This window comes from Pelodiscus sinensis, chromosome 14, assembly GCF_049634645.1.
Source record: "Pelodiscus sinensis isolate JC-2024 chromosome 14, ASM4963464v1, whole genome shotgun sequence".
Lineage (NCBI taxonomy): Eukaryota > Metazoa > Chordata > Testudines > Trionychidae > Pelodiscus > Pelodiscus sinensis.
This window is the reverse complement of record NC_134724.1, coordinates 9,502,147-9,521,240: the sequence shown is the minus strand read 5'-3', so window position 1 is coordinate 9,521,240 and position 19,094 is coordinate 9,502,147. Positions and strand designations below refer to the sequence as shown.

At 44.2% G+C, this 19,094-nt stretch overlaps 1 long non-coding RNA gene across 1 annotated transcript in view; it reads left to right on the top strand.

Moving 5' to 3' along the window:
- The window catches only part of LOC142818295 (uncharacterized), a 261,674-nt gene extending 246,030 nt beyond the window's left edge, over positions 1-15,644 (top strand). The window contains exons 3-4 of the long non-coding RNA XR_012895706.1: positions 13,725-13,845; positions 15,320-15,644. This is a non-coding gene — a long non-coding RNA (uncharacterized LOC142818295). The remainder of the gene's footprint in view (positions 1-13,724; positions 13,846-15,319) is intronic.
- The last annotated feature ends 3,450 nt before the right edge of the window (positions 15,645-19,094 follow it).

Genomic DNA, 19,094 nt, shown 5'->3' with positions numbered 1-19,094 from the left:
CCCATTATCTGAGCAGACTTTCCCCACTAAGAAACCTACATCAACTGGTTCAGGGGAAAAAAGAATAAAACCAGAACCTGGTTGTTTTCAGTCTAATTCCAGTTTTTTATCGTTTTACACTAAATTGATGCTGCATAGCAAGTAACCCCCTTATGCCTCCTTGGTAGCTGGCTACATTTTAATTACATGTGTCATCTTTGTCCAGCTTGGCCTCAATCGATGCCAAAGGCTTAAAAGACTGCAACTTGGTGTCATTGTATGTGATTTCTGTAGCTCCTGACATGCTGTGTCAAGTACAGTGCAGCTGAGATATATTTTGTGCTGAGTGTAGCAAAATCCACCATATATCTTCATTAGAAGAGAGTTGGCTGAGGATTGGGGGGGGGGGGGGAGACACAACACGTTTAAAAGATTATTTTTAATTTGGTTCTAGATGAAAGAAGCACAAATACATAACTGTCAAAAAGGGCCAACAGCATTTAACTAGGGGTCCCCATTCAGGAACGCATTTAAGCACATCTCTATTTAGAAAAATGATCTTGGCTTTAGTGGGATTTAACGGTGTGCTTAACTTTAGTGCTACTTAAGTGCTAACTAGGCACACTTTCCTGAATCAGGCCCTATACTAGTGCCTTCCAGGAACCATTGGGCTGTGCTTACATTTGAGCAACATGGAAAAGATTGTGGCCTCATCTTGGGTACAGAGAGGTGAACAAGAGAGATTGCAAGGCCGAGCATGAAATGTTGTTTTGTGATACAAGCAACCATGAGGCATTGCATGCTGTAGCCTCCTGCACAGAGCTCTCTGTTAAAGAGGATGGCCAAGTGTCCCACAATAGAACATACTGGTCTGCAGTCAACCCATAGGCCACAATTTGGCCAGCCTTAATTTAACAAGTCCATCTCTACCACTGGGGAAATACTGAAGCACGAGCATAATGTGGGATGGGCCTCGGGCTGTGGATTTCCCAGTCGCAAACCATTTTCTCTTCTTTTGTCTGTGCAGCAATGAATTTTGTACCATGCCAACAACAGAATCTCCGAATTACACCTTCTTGATTCAACAACACTCAGAGAGAAGGGTCTACCTGAAAAATGTGTGTTCTGTTGGGAAATGGATTCCTCTTAAGAAGTCTCCTTTTGTTCCCAGTGTTGGGCCCAAAGTATTCGAGTCCCTGGTGCACAGATGTGGTCCCCCTGCACCACCGAATGGGACACATGCACAAATGAATGGGCTTAATAGTAGCTGCAGAAACCATTGTTAAAGTCTGGAAACAGGCACTTGAGTGACTTAGTTGTTTTTAGCTCCAAAAATTAGAGCACAAAATAAAGAAAGCTATTGGACTATATGGCTATCGATCTCTAGTGTCCAGCCAAGTCTTGCAATATTTCTTTGCCAAAAGGAATCGGGTTCTTTCATGTCTTCACACTCCCCTTTGAGTATCCTTTGCTCTTCCCAACCATTCTTCCTAATATCTCCTTTTATACCCCTCTCCCATGGTTATCTTTGCAATCCTGCTATCCTTTGTACAAGGAAGAACCTCCCTCTTCCAGCAGACTAGTAAATTGCACATTCCTGCTTTAAGAACTTCCAAGGGCAATTCCCTAAATAATTCAGTATTTTGGGGTTGGAGCTTCATCTGCTCAGTCAGTGCACTAAGATTCTGAATTGTATTATCTGTCTAAATTAGACTTTGAGGCAGGGACAGTTAACGATCAATATGTAATAATAAGGTAGGCAAGGAAGGGTGAAAATCACCTGAGTCCACCTTGCTGTACCCCTGAAATTCAAATCAGAAGGCAGCTAGCTTTCTGGTAATAGAAACAGGACACTTTTTAGAAACAGGAAAATCTCTGTACTGTCAGTTTTCTATACACCATGTTTGATCCTTCTCTCCCTAGTGGAACAGAGTCCTCCACAAACTTAATTTCAGTGCAGCAGGCCTTAGCAAAGCAAAGTATGAATATATACAATCTGTAAATGGGTAAGGGAAAGCTGGCTGTGGTACCACGTACCAGCACAACTGACTATGATTGTGCAGCTACTCCAGGTCACTCCTCATACGATTTCACCAGGAAAACCTTCATATTAATTTCCAGGGGGTAGTGTAAGGTTGCTGCATAACCATGTGGCACACATTCACATTGTGAGAAACAGCAGAACCAAAATTAGACCCCCATGTGTCATGCATTTGCTAACTTAAACATATGCCACTCTCATCTGATGGATCAGACATGCTTAAAGATATGTGATTATGTTGTCCTCCAATAAATGACATACAAAAAGGGTTATCTACCCTATAACAATTAGGGAGATAAACACCTTAGATGCTATTTAGTCCATCCCAGCAGTGTAACTTAGGGTTCTGCTAGACTACAAGTTTTTGTCAGAAAAAGGTACACATTTTGCATGCTTTCTTCCGATTCTTTTGTTGGAAGAGGCTTTTCCAACATTTGGCCTATCTAGACAGGGCCTAATGTCGGAAAAAACCCTCTTTCAAAAGAACGAGGAATACAGGGGCTTCTGAAAGAGTGTGTTTGCTCTTCCGCAAAAAAAAAAGGTGGAAGAGCAAACGCATTCCCTGGACGCGGCAGAGTTTTTTCGGGATACCAAAGGTACCCTTAAGGTATGTCTAGACTACATACCTCTGCCAACAGAGGCATGTAAAATAGGCTGCCCGACATAGTCAATGAAGCGGGGATTTAAATATCCCTGGCTTCATTAAAATAAAAATGGCCGCTGCGCTGTGCTGGCTCAGCTGATTGTCGGCACCGCGCAGTAGTCAAGACATGGATCGGTTGACAGGAGAAGCCTATGTCAACCGCTCCTGTAAACCTCGTTTCATGAGGCATAAGGGAGCGGTCGACAAAGGCTTCCCCTGTCGACCAATCCGTGTCTTGACCTCCGCTCTGTGCTGACAATCAGCTGAGCCAGCACAGCGTGGCAGCCATTTTTATTTTAATGAAGCCGGGGATATTTAAATCCCCGCTTCATTGACTATGTTGGGTAGCCTATTTTACATGCCTCTATCGGCAGAGGCATGTAGTCCAGACATACTCTTACTGTATAACCCTTACTATTGCTAGCAATGAAAGAATATCCTCTTTTAGGACAAATAAAAGATACATAAGGTTCTGAAGCAAAAAAAGTTCCTTCATTCTACTGTCTATATTTGTGTGCCAAAGGAGTTGGCTGCTTTCAGAGCGGGCTTCATTGTATCTGGAGGGCAAACATATATTCAACAGAAAATGCACTGAGACCTTTCTAAAAGCTGCTGCTGCTGCCTTATCCAATCACTTAAAGTTTGATCCTGAAAAGTGTTGAGCTCCTGCTGGAAGATGCAGCTGATGAGGAGTTGAGGGTGTTGCGCACTTTCCACAAGGTGCTCTGCTCCTCTTGGGAGTGAGGCTTCACAATATAAAGCTCTTTGTTCTATTTTCCCTTCTCACTGGGATGGGGAAGAAAGAACACACAATAGCTTTATCGGGAACTGGCCCATTAATAGTGACAGAGCTGAAGAGGAGCCTGTATCTTATCAAATAGAAAAGGAACCACCCTGGCTGGAAAGCAGCATTGATCTGCGAATTGGAGAATCCCAATATGTTACGATTTGCAAGTCTACAGCTATTAGGCAGAGAGAGATACTTAGAAACAGCCTAATGAGTTCGGCTTTTCTTCTCTAACCTCAGTCAAAAACCAGTGATTGTGCTTTGGATTTTGACATCCTATTAAAAGCAGAGGACAGGGCCAATAGCTCTCATTCTCCCCAGTGATGCTATAGACTCTTGGTTTTACAGTTCTTTACAGAGAGATGCAATTAGGCCTCAGACAAAACAAGCTCATCCTAAATGACTTGAAGGCCTGGCTACCATTTTGCCTCAGTCTCTGTAGAAAATCAGCTGCCACGATTTAACCTTTACCATTTCACTGAAGCAAACATGTCCTTTCCATCCTCTGTGCCTGTGACCTTCGGGCCTTCACACAATCCAGTCCTTTCGCTCAGAGAGCACAAGGCTGGTTCCACTGCCTGCTTTCCAAAAGGGAAAGGAGGTCAGTGTGGTACCATATCTGTGCTCATGCTCAGCACTGAACCATGGAGTTGTTCCTATGTGAGGAAGTGTGTTCACTGCACCCACACCAAGAGTGTAGCAGCTGCTGGGATTTCCTGCCAAAGCCTCTTGGAGCTCCTACTGGGACGATACAGCTTCTCAGAGCAACCGGTGGATTGAGAGACACAATCTAAGTCTTGAGTTTTATCTCATATTCCCTCCTCACAGTGAATGTCATAATTCTCCTCTCCATTTCATAAAAGTGAATTTATTCAAGGTTAGGAGGCTGGGCACTGGATTTCAACTATTTCCTGACTGGAATTTTGCAGCTTGTGAGAGAATTATGGAGTTGTTCCCTGATGGGTTATCCCTTATCCTGTGCAGCATCACCAGTAGATGACAATGTCCGTAGCCTACTCTTGATAATCTCCAGTGACTTCCCTTCCTATGGTGCTTTCTTCTTTTGCCCAGTGGTTCATATGGTTAGACAATTTGTCCTGGTGTTTATCATACATTTTCCTTTCTACCATCTAATGATTTGCAGCTTCATTGCTTGTTTTGTCATCATTGGCTAGGAAAAACATCCCGGAAATATATATATATGTGTGTGTGTGTGTGTGTGTGTGTGTGTGTGTGTGTGTGTGTGTGTGTGTGTGTTCCTCTCTCTTGACAGATGGAACGTACCAACATCTCTTCCATCATCATTTTCAAAATCTCTGATCATTTTTGTTACTCTCACATTGTGCTGCACCTTTTTGGATATATAGTATCCACAAGCAAATAATTACCTCCCATGATTTATGCAGGTTGTAGTCCTTAATGTAACCAAATGGAGCATTTTTGTCATTGCCTCATATTGTAGACACATCTTCAGTTTTTAATCTCCTTTAATCCTCATATTCTGCTCTGCCTTGCCAGCAGTCCCTAATTCCATGTAAACCACTTCACAGTTGTCTTTATTGTATCACATGTTATTGTTTTCAACTCATTTCCCCTCATCTATCAACAGTGTATTGAATTTTAATCCTGTCCTCCAGAGTATTACTGAGTTCATTGCATGGGAAGTTGGCTAGCATAGGAAGAATAAACTACTGTTCCTTTCTGCCACCCTCCTCTTTTTGCTAAGTGAGCATTCAGTGACCACTTTCATACTGGAGAAGCACAATATAGTGATGTATTCTTGGCTACTTGGTATGTTGCAGTACAGATTGAACCTTCCTTGCCCAGAGCCCTCAGGACCTGACCTGTGCTGAACCAGACAATTTGCCTGTCCATAGGAAGTCAATATTATCTATCAGCATTACCAACACTTCCACTGCTTACTGGGCTCTGAGAAGACATGTAGGGGTAAATTTGAGCTAAATAACAGCACAGAACACTGAGAGCCAGGACTGGTGGCTGTAAACAAACTTTATGGGACCACAGGAAACTTGGCCTCACCCTGATAAGTGGACATCCTGCTAACTAAAAACACGCTGGACCACAGATGTTACCGGACCAGAGAGTACCAGACTAGAGAGGTTCAACCTGTACTGACCTTTCCGGGGTGAAAAGTCTGACTGTTCAGGTCTATGTCACCCTTTAGTGGCTAGAAGACCACAAAGACCTGCTCTTACTAAAACTAATGGGCTATGTCGAGACTGGCATGATTTTCCGGAAATGCTTTTAACGGAAAAGTTTTCCGTTAAAAGCATTTTTGGAAAAGAGTGTCTAGATTGGCATGGACGCTTTTCCGTAAAAGCACTTTTTGCGGAAAAACGTCCGTGGCCAATCTAGACATGCTTTTCCGCAAAAAATCCCCGATCGCCATTTCCGCGATTGGGGCTTTTTTGCGCAAAACAAATCTCAGCTGTCTACACTGGCCCTTTTGTGCAAAAGTTTTGCGGAAAAGGGACTTTTGCCCGAATGGGAGCAGCAGAGTATTTCCACAAAAAGCACTGATTTCTTACAGTAGGAAGTCAGTGCTTTTGCAGAAATTCAAGTGGCCAGTGTAGACAGCTGGCAAGTTTTTCTGGAAAAGCGGCTGATTTTCCGGAAAAACTGGCCAGTCTAGACACAGCCATGGAGACTCCTGATACATACCAGAAAATGCAAAAAAGGAGTGCAAAATCAATGTTGATTTTTCTCCTCCACTAGCTGTATATGTCAGTCCTCCAATTCTACACCCACCTCTTCCCTTTCTGATCAAGTCTCTGACTTTATAAGATGCAAAGGCTCATTCATTCCAAAGAAGGAGAGATTAGTTTGCACTATGACGTCTTGTCCACTGGTTACCAAGTCCTACAAATCTGCCCTAATTTGAACAGCCCCGTCACACCAAGGGGATGCAACTATTAAATGATTCTTTCTCTGACACTGCCTCCTCGATCTATATCTAAAAGACATTCTGTCTTTCAGATCTGGCTGGGTGCAGAGTGTAGCATACTAGACTGTTGCCAATCAATTAGACCAGCAGATCATATTTGGCCTCTAAAGTACTAGGTGAAAGTAAAATGCCTACACCATTCCCCTGCCTACAAGACCTTGAAATCTTTAGGGGGGCCTGTCTGTACTGCCTGGTTTTCCATTGACAGGCTGATAGAGACATCATAGAGGTCTCTAAAGACCAGTCATGGGGCCTCTTTCAACTTCAAAGGGTGTCAACATTCAGTCTGCCTAAGAGCCTGGGGCGATATAAATCACACATGAACAGGTGAACTGAATGTTTGAGGTTAAATTCCCTCTGTATATACAAATCTCTCTCCCTGGGCAACTGATATTATTATGTTTCCCATCAACATCAAACAGTTTCAACAAATCGTAATATTTCTGTGAAACACAAAAGCTCCCTGGCAGAACACAGCCTGCTTTTTGGGGAGAGGAGGTGGGCTATGGAGAATGGGTGATAAACTTATTTGAAATAAATCAACTGCATTCTTTTCAAAGCAGAGCATAAAAATGCTTTTGAGAAATGGTTTTGACTTTTTTTAGTGTTGTTAAATGCCTATGGTTAATGAAAGAATGTTAGCATCTCCCAGACTGAATGAAGCCTTATGTGACATAGATATGGATTACCAATAGACTACACATCTCTGGCTGATATATTGAAATGTGGGGGGAAGGGTCTTGATGCCTTGATATCCTAGGTCACAACCCAAGTTGCCGTTGTCTTAATTTTGGGCTATATGTGCTAACTATGGGCATGCCGCTAATTGCATAAGGGACAGTGTGCACGTACATTATTTGAGGGAAACCCGCAAGGGCTAGAAAGGCTGCACTGTGATGAGGAGATGATGTGGGAACATTATTAGTCAGCATGCTGCTCTTAATCCAGAAGAGTTGGCCACAAAAAGCTCATCTCATGCTACTTGCTACAAATGAAATTCATCCCACCCTCCCAGAGAGAGAGAGAGAGAGAGAATTCACCCTCAGGTCAGGCGCTGGGCAGTCCTATAATCTTGCTTTCTGGGCAGTTTTCACAGGCTATGGTGATGAAACCATAAGTAGCACTGTGCCTCCTTTGCCATGACCCAGGAAACTGGCCAGGCCTAAAGGATGCAACATTTCTGGCAACTAATTAGTGTTTTAAAACATACTACAGTTAATTCTCTCTCATTGGTTCATCTGGGGCTTCCCTTCCTGGAAATCCTCCCCCTCACAAACAAGAAGGCAGCCGTGTCACCATAGCTGATCCCATTGAGGGAACACAGCTCCAATTTCTTTTTAAGACTTCACAGGGGCTTCCCTGGCAAAAGGTTACCCAGAGTATGTGCTGAATCAGCATGTTTCATCAGTGCCCAGGCCATCTCCTTCAGCCCGCCATCAATGCCTACTTTTGAAGTTGAGTTGGCCTGTGATATACCTGGGCCGTTAAGTGAATCTGTCCAGTGTCTACAAAGTAGTCTTATAGTCCAGGCCTGGGCAAAATACCCTCCGCAATTTGGATCCGGCCAAGCCACCAATTCCAGCCCGCAGACTCCCTGCCTGAACCCTGCATGCTGCTGATAAAAGCAGCAGTTGCGGCGCTGTTTGAACAGCTGTGAGCCTGGGGGAGGGAGGAAAAGGTGTGCGCATTGCTCCTGCCCCCAGCACAATCCCATTGGCAGGTTTCTGGCCAATGGAGAGCTGCAGCATCGGAAGCACCCTCCCTTCCTCCCCTCAGGCTTGTAGCTGTTCAGAAATCACTTGGCCCTGCAGCCAGTGCAGGGATGGGGCGAGGCAGGGCAGGACGGAGTCTGCTTGGGAAGGCTACTGGCTAGGAGTCAAGCAGTTAAGTCTCCCCGCCAGAGCCTTCCTCTGGCACCCCACCCCTTTTGCCCCCCTACCCCATATAACCCAACCCTCTGCCCCCCCTCCTTCACCCCTACCGCACATAACCCAAACCCTCTGCCCCCTCCTGCCTCCATAAACCCTCCCAGATACTGCACCCCAATCACCTGTCCCTGGTCACAACCCAAACCCCTGCATCCCAGTCCTCTGCCCCAAGTCACAACCCCCTCTTGCCCAAGGTCACAACCAAAACCCCTGTCTCCTACTTCGCTAACCCAGGTCACAACTCCCTCCCAGACCCCACCCTCTCTCCTGCACTCCAATCCCTTACTGCAAGCTCCCTTCTGTACCCAACCTCCATCCCAGACCCCGCACCTCCTCCATGAATATGGAAGGGTGTGGCCCTTGACCACTTTCCAAATTCTTGGAGTGGCCCCCATCAACAATTATTGCCCACCCCATTATAGCCCAATAGGTCTCTGCTTGTGAGATAGAGAGATAAGTACAGAGCACTGACAATCCAGTGGTTCCTGGCTCAATTCTTCCCATTATCTGAACTGTACTCAGAGCTGGAGGAGGGATCCCAATCAGTTCTGCACCCCAGTGAGGGAAGCATTAGGGCTGCTACAGAACAACCCCTCACTGCCTATGAACTAGTGAATTCCCCCGTGAGAAGCCAAATTCTACTTCCCTGCTCCTGCCATACTCCTCTCCCCACTCTGACACATCCTCTTTATGCCGGCAGGGAGTTTTCTGACACCAGTCGAATTCTCCACTTGCGAGCAACAGCCAGAATCTGAACACTTTGCCTGAAGTGGCAATGAGAATCTGGCCCAGTGTGCGCCTCCGCATGGCAGTGTAACCAGCTGGGATTAAGCCGTCTGAATTTAATGAGGTTTTCTGATTACCTCTGTGGTAAGTTGCCAGGACTGTGTTTGAGTGAGCAGTGCACAGTGGAGTGTTTTTTTGTCTCTCATATCTGCACATCAGGCAGAGATTTTCATTTCATACGTCCGTGACACTTCACTGTCATCTCCTAAAACCAAGCAGGAAAGAGACAGAATCACCAGGCAGGAGAAAAGGGGGCTGGCTGGGACTATTCCAGCCCCAAGCCTCTCCCCTCCCTGCCCCCCTCGCCCTCCCTCCCCCTAACCCTCCGCCCATCCTCTGATTCCTACGGGAACATTGCTACTTGATCCCCTTCGTCAGGGAGCGAAGGGAAAGTGCACAGTTTGCTGCATTCCTCATTCTGGCTGTGGAGTGCAGGGGACAGATAAACCTGGACCTGCCCCAGCCAGGGAACATGCATCCCTTCCTTGGCAGTGCCTGCTGGAGCTGTAGCGGCCATGGAGAGGTGCTTCTTACCTGGCCCCAAGCTGCAGTAATGAGAGGGGGCTGGGGTAGTCCTCTCTCCCCGAGGAAGCCTGGATACTAAAACCCTCATCTCCAGCCCTATCCCAGAGCAATGATTTAAATGAAGCATGGGCATTTCCAAACAACAAAAATGAATTGAATGAAGGGTCTATGCAATACCAGGTAAATCTTCTAGTAGCATGTATTTTTAACCTACAAAAGGGTGAAACAGAGATTGGGAGAATGTACTTGGCTGTTTTGGAATGTAGGCACAATATGTGGATTGCATCCAGCCATTTGGATTTCTCTTTCGTTGTTTTGACCCCTCCTGGGCTGCATTACTAACCAAGGGTATGTCTACACTACCACCCTAGTTCGAACTAGGGTGGTAATGTAGGCAACCAGAGTTGCAAATGAAGTCCGGGATTTGAATTTCCCGGGCTTCAATTGCATAAAGCCGGGCGCCGCCATTTTTAAATGTCCGCTAGTGCGGACTCCGTGCCGCGCAGTTACACGCGGCATGGACTAGGTAGTTCGGACTAGGCTTCCTATTCTGAACTACCGTTACTCCTCGTGACATACCCCAAGAGACATACCTTTAATACAGAGTCAAGGAGTAAGATATGACACGTGCCTGCTTGCACAATTCTGAAAGATTTGTCAGTGATCCTTGGGTGGATTATGCATGAGATGTTACATCATTGCCATGTTAGCAAACTGTGCTGGTCACAGGATTATATCCTTCCTGAGACAGATTATGTTTTGTTTCTGGAAAATTGCTAATTGGAAGGTGGGTGTGTTTTTGGCTGTTTCTGGAGGAGTCCCTTGCTTTGCTCAATCATGCCACCTAGAAGAACTTTGCAGCATTTACAGGCAAATATGATTCTTTGCAATGGTCTTCAGTTTTATTTTACTTCAGCATTATAAGTTGTATTGATCCCTCCAGAATATGTCTTTAGCCAGTTTCTCTCTATCGCCTTTCTCTATTTTTCCCTCCATCCTTTTGAGGGTTCCCTTGTGTACTGCAGATTTATTGGAGCATAAGCTTTCGTGGGCAAAGGCCCACTTCGTCAAATGCATGTCCTGGAAATTCCATAGGAAATTGCCACTACATGCATCTGACAAAGTGGGTCTTTGCCCAGGAAAGCTTATGCTCTAATAAATCTGTTAGTCTATAAGGTGCCACAGGACTTCTTGTTGTTTATGTGGATTCAGACTAACACTGCTAGCCCTCTGATACGTGTATAATGAATAATATCAGGACACAAAGTAATTGTTTATTACTTAAAGTAACTGAGGTTTGTTTGTTTGTTTGTTTGTTTGTTTGTTTGTTTGTTTGTTTTCCAGTTTTTGTTCTGCAGAGCTGGACAATTTGACTCCTTATCCTAAGTTTGGTTTGGGTTAGTTTTCATAGAATGACAGTTTCGTATGTGCAATTTCCAAAAGACATTCCGTATGAAAACAGCTCTTCACCAGCATGAAATGTCAGTTGTCTTAAATTGTCCATTTCAGACTGCTCTCACCAGATTTTTATGTTGAGTGCCTTGATGAGATCTCAGATATTTCACTTATTAAGGGAGGAAAGGTTTTGTTGTGGTATTTTTAAACCTTTAAAATTAATTCCAGAGGGAGGGTTAAATGAATCTGTTTCTGCAAAAACAAAATCTGAAAACCTTCACTTTGCAAATGTGTAAGAGTTTTGTGGAGGGGTGGGATATTCCTATTTTGCGCACCACCCTCGTCAAGGGATTATTACCTAGGTGGTGCTAACTGCACATACCTTGGCCAATCGACTCTAGACTATAATCTGCATAATGAGAAGAAAGTCATTTTACTTGCAATCCATTCTCCTGTTCAAAGATTCTCATGTACCAGGTTGTTGTTTTTTTAATCACACAAAATGGTATCTATTAATGAGCTCTCAAGTTGCATAAAGATAGATCTAAAGCATAAAAACACTAATATGCCCTGTAGCATTCAGTGCTTTGAACACAGAATGGCATCTGTGTGAGAGTGTGATTGCATGCCGTTATGGAAACCAGTGCTGGAGAATGAAGAAATGCTGAACAAGTGATGTAGGATCAGAAAAAACTGGGAATAAAGATATTCAATTTGCATAAAAAGGCCTAGTTCGCTAACAGCCTAAATCGTATAACTTTCTGGTTCCAAATGATTATTTTCTAGGGCTGCTAGCAAAGTTTAGGTCATCTCTTTCCTAAAGCAAATCATCCCCTCCAAAAAAATGCATAATGGGAAATCAACTCCATAAATTGATGCAGATAAAACATACAAATGAAACAAGTTTTGCAAATGTGTAAAAGTGCAAGGACTTCCATCTCTTTGTGTTCATTTCCTTCTTGTTTCCAGATGGTACCAATTAAGAGTAAGTCCCCCTGCCCTAAGAGTTGTTAAAAAAACAAGCACAATCTGAGACTGTAATGAATAATGCTAGAGTCACATAATATGCCAAAGGGACGCAAAAATTTAAAAAGACTATTCAGAGCAGGCATAACATCTAGTCTGCATGATCTTTAAAATGTACACTGCTAGTGTCAGTGATTTTATTTGGTATATCAAACACTACCTCCCCCCAATGGGAATACTCACTTGTATAAAGTTAAACACTTGCATAAGTCTTTGTGAGTTTTTGGAGGGGTCTGTGGAACTACATTGCATGGGCATGGATGGCAGAATTGGACCACTTGTAATTAACATGTTAAAGTATGTTAAAATATATTGTTGTTCTCATTGTATTGGTATTGTTCCTAATTGTGTTATGTTAGCTCAAACAATTGACAAACAAGTAGAAGGACAAAGTCCTTGCTTGGAATTCAGAATGCAACAAACATGGGATAGCAAAATCTAGTGGTTAGAAGTTGAGCCTACATGAACCATGGCTAGAAATAAAGCAGCTTATTTTACCAGGAGGGTGTAATAAGTACTCTAACAATTGACCTGTGGATATGGTGGATTATCCATCGTTTGGAATCTTTAAATGTCAGTTGGGTGTGTTTTCTAAAAAATACATTTTAGCCCAAACAAAAATTAAAAGTTAAATTACTGGGAGAAAATCTCTGGTCTGTGTTTTGCAAAGATCAGACTAGATTATCTCTTCTGCCCTTCAGGGTCTATGAATCTAAAAGAAAAATAATAGACAAGAGCTGAGGGAGTTTAATAAAAACAAGTGTCATAGAAGCTTTATGTCCTTCCCTTTCATAATTTGTGTTCCTGTTTCCAAAGTGATATATTTTTATTTTCTTATTTTCCTGCTAATTTTAATTGATTATAATCAAAGACCATACAGCCAATATTAGGATTCTAAATCAATATCAAAGCCCAGCACTATTGACATCCATTCTAACATATATCTTAGAAATGTGCATATGTCTGTCTGTGAGTCCGTTTGTTCAAGAATTCCTCTTAAACGGCAAAAGCTAGGACCACCAAATTTGATGTGCAACTTCTTCTTATCATAACTTAAAGCAAGGGTTTGGTTGTGCCAGGCCAATGTGGTGTATCTGTAATTTAATTGTTTCTAATAAAATGGAAAGGGAGGGATCTGGTAGGAGGGACTGTTATACTGCAGAATGACCATAGAGGGGCAGCAAGGGGCCAGAGATGGGGACTGGAACAGCTATAACCCCACTGGACTAGCTGAAAGCAGGAGTAGAGAAAGGGATGGCTACCTACTGTATATTTCAGAGAGTTTGCCTGTCTGTTTGTCTGTCCCCCAGTCGGGGAATGTACGCTCCTCCCCAGCTGTGCCTGCTACAGCGGCCATGGAGAGGTGCTTCTCACCTGGCCCCAAGCTGCTGCAGTGAGAGAGGGCTGGGGTTATCCTTTCTCCCTGGGGCAGTCTGCATCCTGAACCCCTCAGCACCAACCCCACACCAGGGCAATGATTTAAATGAAGAAAAACAACTTATTTGAGTTAAGGACCAAAGTAATCCCAGGTAAATCTTCTAGTTGTAATATACCTACATTTATATTTATATATATCTATATTGTAGGGTATTATTTTATATCAAACACAGACTATCTGACTCTATTTCTCCCTCCTTCCATTTACCCAGCCATGCAGAGCAGGAGGAGAATATATTCAGATCAAAGGAGAAGTTCCAATCCTTGTGTGGCTTACTATTCTGCTGGCCAAAAGGTGGTGCTGAAGAGACACAAATTGCTTATCATTAAGAGGTGATTTTTTTTCTTTTTCATCTTCAGATCTGCACAAATGTTGCTGTGCTGAGTACACGACAATAAACAAACCCCAGTTTAAGTTGCTCTGCACAGTCTGTACTGCTTGGGCATATGCTGCATCTCGCTTGGGCTTTTGTTAAAGTACTGTGGGTTCCACGTGGGATGGGAAATGTTTCACAGTAGTGGAGTGAAAAGTTGAAAGTTGCCTTTTCACTTTCTGATCCATATTTTAAACTGTCCATCTGACTGAGAATGTTGTAAAAATCTAGAAATCTGAGTTGGATCAGTAGCAATGGGGATATGGCTAGAAAACCAACTGATGAGTGGGTTTGAAAAATGGGGTCAGGAAAAGCTGCTGTAAAAGATTCTTGGAGGTTAGTTTGCTTTCTTCAACAAAAATTCAAATATTTTGAAATTTTAATAATAGAATCTGATCTACACCATTGCTAACTCCATACGCATTAATTCCTCCTCCACTTGCACTTGTGACCGGAATCCAAAGTAGATATAAATGAGACAGAGGGACATACTGTCTGGGGAACAGTGGTGTTGCAACCTGCTGCTACTTTCTATGCATGGAAGTCCTTCTATGGGTAAAACTGCAGGACTTTCTACATGGAAAGGGGACATGAGCAGTGTTCCCTACAAGCTGAGCACTTGTGCGGCCACTGAGGAGAAATTCAAATGCCACTCAGCTGATTAGCCGAGCTCTCACAGCTACGTTTTGAGTTTCTACTGGTGGTGCACATTCACTCATGCCACGGTGCACATAAAAATTTATTCCACACATGGATGGAAAAAAATCTGCTCATGGATGGAAAAGATTAGAGGGAACATTGAACATGGCCAAGACTGATTACGTTTATCCTATGCTATTGTGTCCTCAGGAAAGCAATAGAGAATATGCAGCATAATATAATGCTGATCCCCAATCACTGGAATCAAATCACAGGCTACATCTAGACTGGCATGATTTTGCGCAAATGCTTTTAACAGAAAAGTTTTTCGTTAAAAGCATTTGCACAAAAGAGCGTCTAGATTGGCACAGGTGCCTTTGCGCAAAGAGTGCTTTTGTGTAAAAGCATCCGTGGCCAGTCTAGATGCGGTTTTGCTCAAGAAAGCCCCGATCACCATTTTCGCCATCGGGGCTTTTTTGCGCAAAACAGTTCTTCCCTGTCTACACTGGCCCTCTTGTGCAAAAACATTTGCACAAGAGGGCTTTTTCCCGAGTGGGAGCAAAATAGTATTTGCGCAAGAACGCTGACAATCTTACATTAGATCGTCAATGTTCTTGCGCAAATTCAAGCGGCCAGTGTAGACAGCTGGCAAGCTTTTGTGCAAAAGCAGCTGCTTTTGCGGAAAATCTTGCCAGTCTAGATGTAGCCATACTGTTTCCTGAATCCTGACATAGGACAGTCACTGAATCTTGTTTAATCTGCAGGAGATAACGCTCCTCTATCTGATCCAACAGAAACTCCTCAGACTAGAACTCCCAAGATTTGTCGAAAAGGATAATATGGGTCCTACAGAGCACAAAGGCCTGCAGTCCTAGTTGGGCAGGGGGCTTAGGAACCTGTACAACTCAGCATCTGCTCATCCTACCAGGTAATGAAGACAGCCTGCTGGGTAGCTCATTCAGCTAGATCGCTGACTCCTTCCTCGCAGCAGGTAGGTAAAGTTTTATAGTTCTCAGCAGATTTTCCCTGGAGTCTTTACAATGTACCACTCCCTTGATTTCTAGTCTCCCCTGCTGCCACTCTGCTTGATCTCACATAGAGGAGGTGCTGAGACAGAGTCACTGGGCAAGGAGGGTGCTGGGCAGAGACACCAGGTTACTGAGAAGCAGAATAGGATTTTTTTTTTTTTTTGGTCATTCTAACAGAGCATAGTGGAGACAGACAGAGAGAGAGAGGGGGGGAGAGAGAGAGAGAGAGAAAGGTCCCCTAAGTGCACACTTGTACTTCAAATGTTCTGCAGTAGAACTATGAAGTGGTCATGCCACAGATGGGCTGAAACAGCTGTAAGTTTCTACACAGATGCTGCTTCCCAGAGCCAGCTGTTGTGCATGGCTGGAAAGGGAGGATGATTCAGGCTCAAATAAATTACAGTAGGGCAAAATACTCTGTCACACAGGTCCGGATCCAGCAAAAAATGTGCTGCAAATGGTGTACATGGTTAAGTACTTTACTGAGTCAGAGACCTAACTTGTCTCATTTTCTGATTGTTCTCAGTTAAGGCCATTGCACTAACTAGGGCTTGCACAAACTGGACCTCTGTTCTTGCAGTTTTCATTATCATTGCAGGAACAAAACCTCAGGCTTACGTCTTGTGGCGTGTCTATATATTCCAGGGCTAACAGATAACAATGAACAATAATAACGCCCCTTTTTTCCCCCAGTTCTGTGCTTATGGCATTTCCAGGTGTGACTGTAAGTGCCAGGGTGATTTCCAAGTCAATCACCAAATTCCCAGCCCAAGGAGATAGATATAAGGGGTCTGGAGAAGGGAGTGTTTAGCTGTCTGGGTGAAGTGCAACTACAATTCCAAATATTTGCTGAGGTTCGTCCATCATCACTGATTCATGTGCTTAGGAGCTAAATAGTATTTTCAATGGGTCTAATTTTGAAAAATGTTAGACGTGTGAAATTCCTTCGCTTCTGCATGGCTAGTTGCTATTTGTAATTATTCTTCAATTGGATGAAGCCATGTATGTTACTTAGGTGTGTGCATGCCCAGTGCCCTGGAGCCAGAAAACTTTGCCTAGCAGTATACACAGGGGCAGCATGGATGCCCTGCAGCCCACGCCCCTTCCATGGCCATACAAGGGCAGTGTCACCCTGATCTGCCTCCATTCCTTTGTCTTGCTCAGTATCAGCCATGGATGGAGTCAGAGCTCTGTGTGGTGTGGCTTCATCTCATGCTATGGGCTCATTTTTCTGAGAGATGTTGTGGTGTATAGAGGAGTTGATATACAAGCTAAGTTAAGTTTAGTGTTAGTATAGTATTGGTTAGAGTAGTTGGCTGACCCGTGTAATGCCCACACCAGGATTGAAGCACTGTCTGTGATATGGGAGCATCCCTAGGCGCCATCGCCGCACAAGGTGCTTATTGTGTCTTGGTGAAGGACACAGGGAAGACCAGTGCTCCATGTACAAGTTTTTCACAAAGAGGAATCAGGTGGCAAGAGTCTTGTGGCTAAATCAGCACCTCCATAAGCATCCCATGGCCCTTGTAGGACCAGACGCTGCCTTCAGATCCTGCAAGTGATGCTTCTCCATGCTCCAGCTCTGGCATTTCCCCCCAAGAAAAGGAAGAGTCATTCATCTGCCTCTGGTACAGTGAGGAAGAAGTGAAATTAATTCGGGCCATTCCATGCCTCAGGGAGACACATTGTCATCTTCTAAGAGGAGTGCTGATATAAGGAATAGGAATGGCCGAACTGGATGGGACCAAAGGTCCACCTAACCCAGTCTTCCAACAGCGGCCAGTGCAAGGTGGGAATCCCAGTGGAACAGATCAGCAGGCCAAGAGGCCGGTTAGTACCAGGTGACCATGTCACCTGACTCTGTGGTATCCCAGCATCCATGAGTAAGTAGTAGCATGGAACTAAATTCCCAGGAAGGCCAAGACTTTTCACAGTACCACAGGCCATCAGCCCTGTCTGGCTTCTTCATTGTTGTACCTGAAGTGTTATCAGGGGGAGTCACCCAAAGCAGCTTAGTTGAAATACAGATAGATTAGTCAATACTCTTATCCTCAGATACAAAATTGATACATTCATACAAATAGGATAATCATATGCAGGAAATAATAACCTTTCCAATGATAGCTTACAAGAATTGTCTTGCATAAAGTTTACCTCCACTATGTTATATTCATATCAGAAGCCTATGTTCCTAAAAAGTGGGGAATACAATGTCACAGCAGTAAGTCAACATTGGTTCCATCTCAAAGAATTCAGTTTGAGACCCAGCTAGACACTACCAACTTCAAAAGCGTTTCTGCCAACTGAGCAATTCCAGACAATTTGCTGCCTATATTTGAAGCTATTCCTGAGGTCAATGGACCACACGAGTGCATATGCACAGACAGTAGAAGAGTGTACTTGTGTCCTCTCCAGATGTGGCTGAAGTTGGTCTCTCATCCAGTTGGTCATCCCTTGGAAAGGCTGGTCCAAATTCCCCTGCCAATTCTGGACTCTTTACAGTGGTGGACAGTTAAGGACAATGTGTGCCAGGGCGCTCCTTTCTGTCTGACCTTTCAAGATCACATCAGGGACTCGTACTCACCGACAATACCAACCCAATGTACTTTGTGAAGATGAGGGTGAGGGAGTAGTCCAATGTGCTGTGTCAGGTGGTAATCAGGAAGGGGCAGGGCCTTAGGCAGAAGGGGTAGGACAGGGGGCAGCCAGCCCTCAGCACCATCTGGACCATTCCGTTTCATGCTTTCCCCTCTCCCCAGCCATCCTTCAGAGCCACCCGGCACATACCACACAAGACTCCGGTGGTGATTTGAAGAGCCCAGGGCTCCAGCAGTCACAGTAGTGGCAGTGATAACTAGGAGACCCAAGCCCTTTTGAATCGCCGGGCCCCACAGCCATTGCCCCCTTTGCCATCCCACCCGCCTCCCCATTGGCAGGCCTGTTAGTACATTCTCAGTTTGGTAAATCCATCTCTTGTGTTGCCATGGACTGACATTGCAGATTTTTCAGGGAGGGGCCCTTTATTCGTTCTGTATGTTTACAGTGGGCCCTTGATCCCAAATTAGTGCTTCTAAGATCTATTGCAACAGAAATAATATTATTGGTACAGCTGTGGTGAATGCACATGCAAATTAGACATGTAATTGGGCATATTCTTTCTGCATGCTATTATTATTATTGGTATTGTGGTAGCACTTAGGAGATATGTGGGAGGGGAAGGGAAAGCACAGTGACATTAAAACACCGCCACGGCAGCCTTTTAATGTTGGCCATTCACAGGCCCATACTAGTGGTCATTCCTTAGAGTTACACTATACCGGCTCATACCACTTTCATCCCTACTTAGGAGCCTCTGTCATGGACCAGAACACGCTTGTGCTAGGCACGGTACACACACAACAACAACAAAAAGACTGTCTGACCCTAAACAGCAATTCCAGAACTAAGGGTATGTCTACACTACCACCCTAGTTTGAACTAGGGTGGTAATGTAGGCAACCGGAGTTGCAAATGAAGCCCAGGATTTGAATTTCCCGGGCTT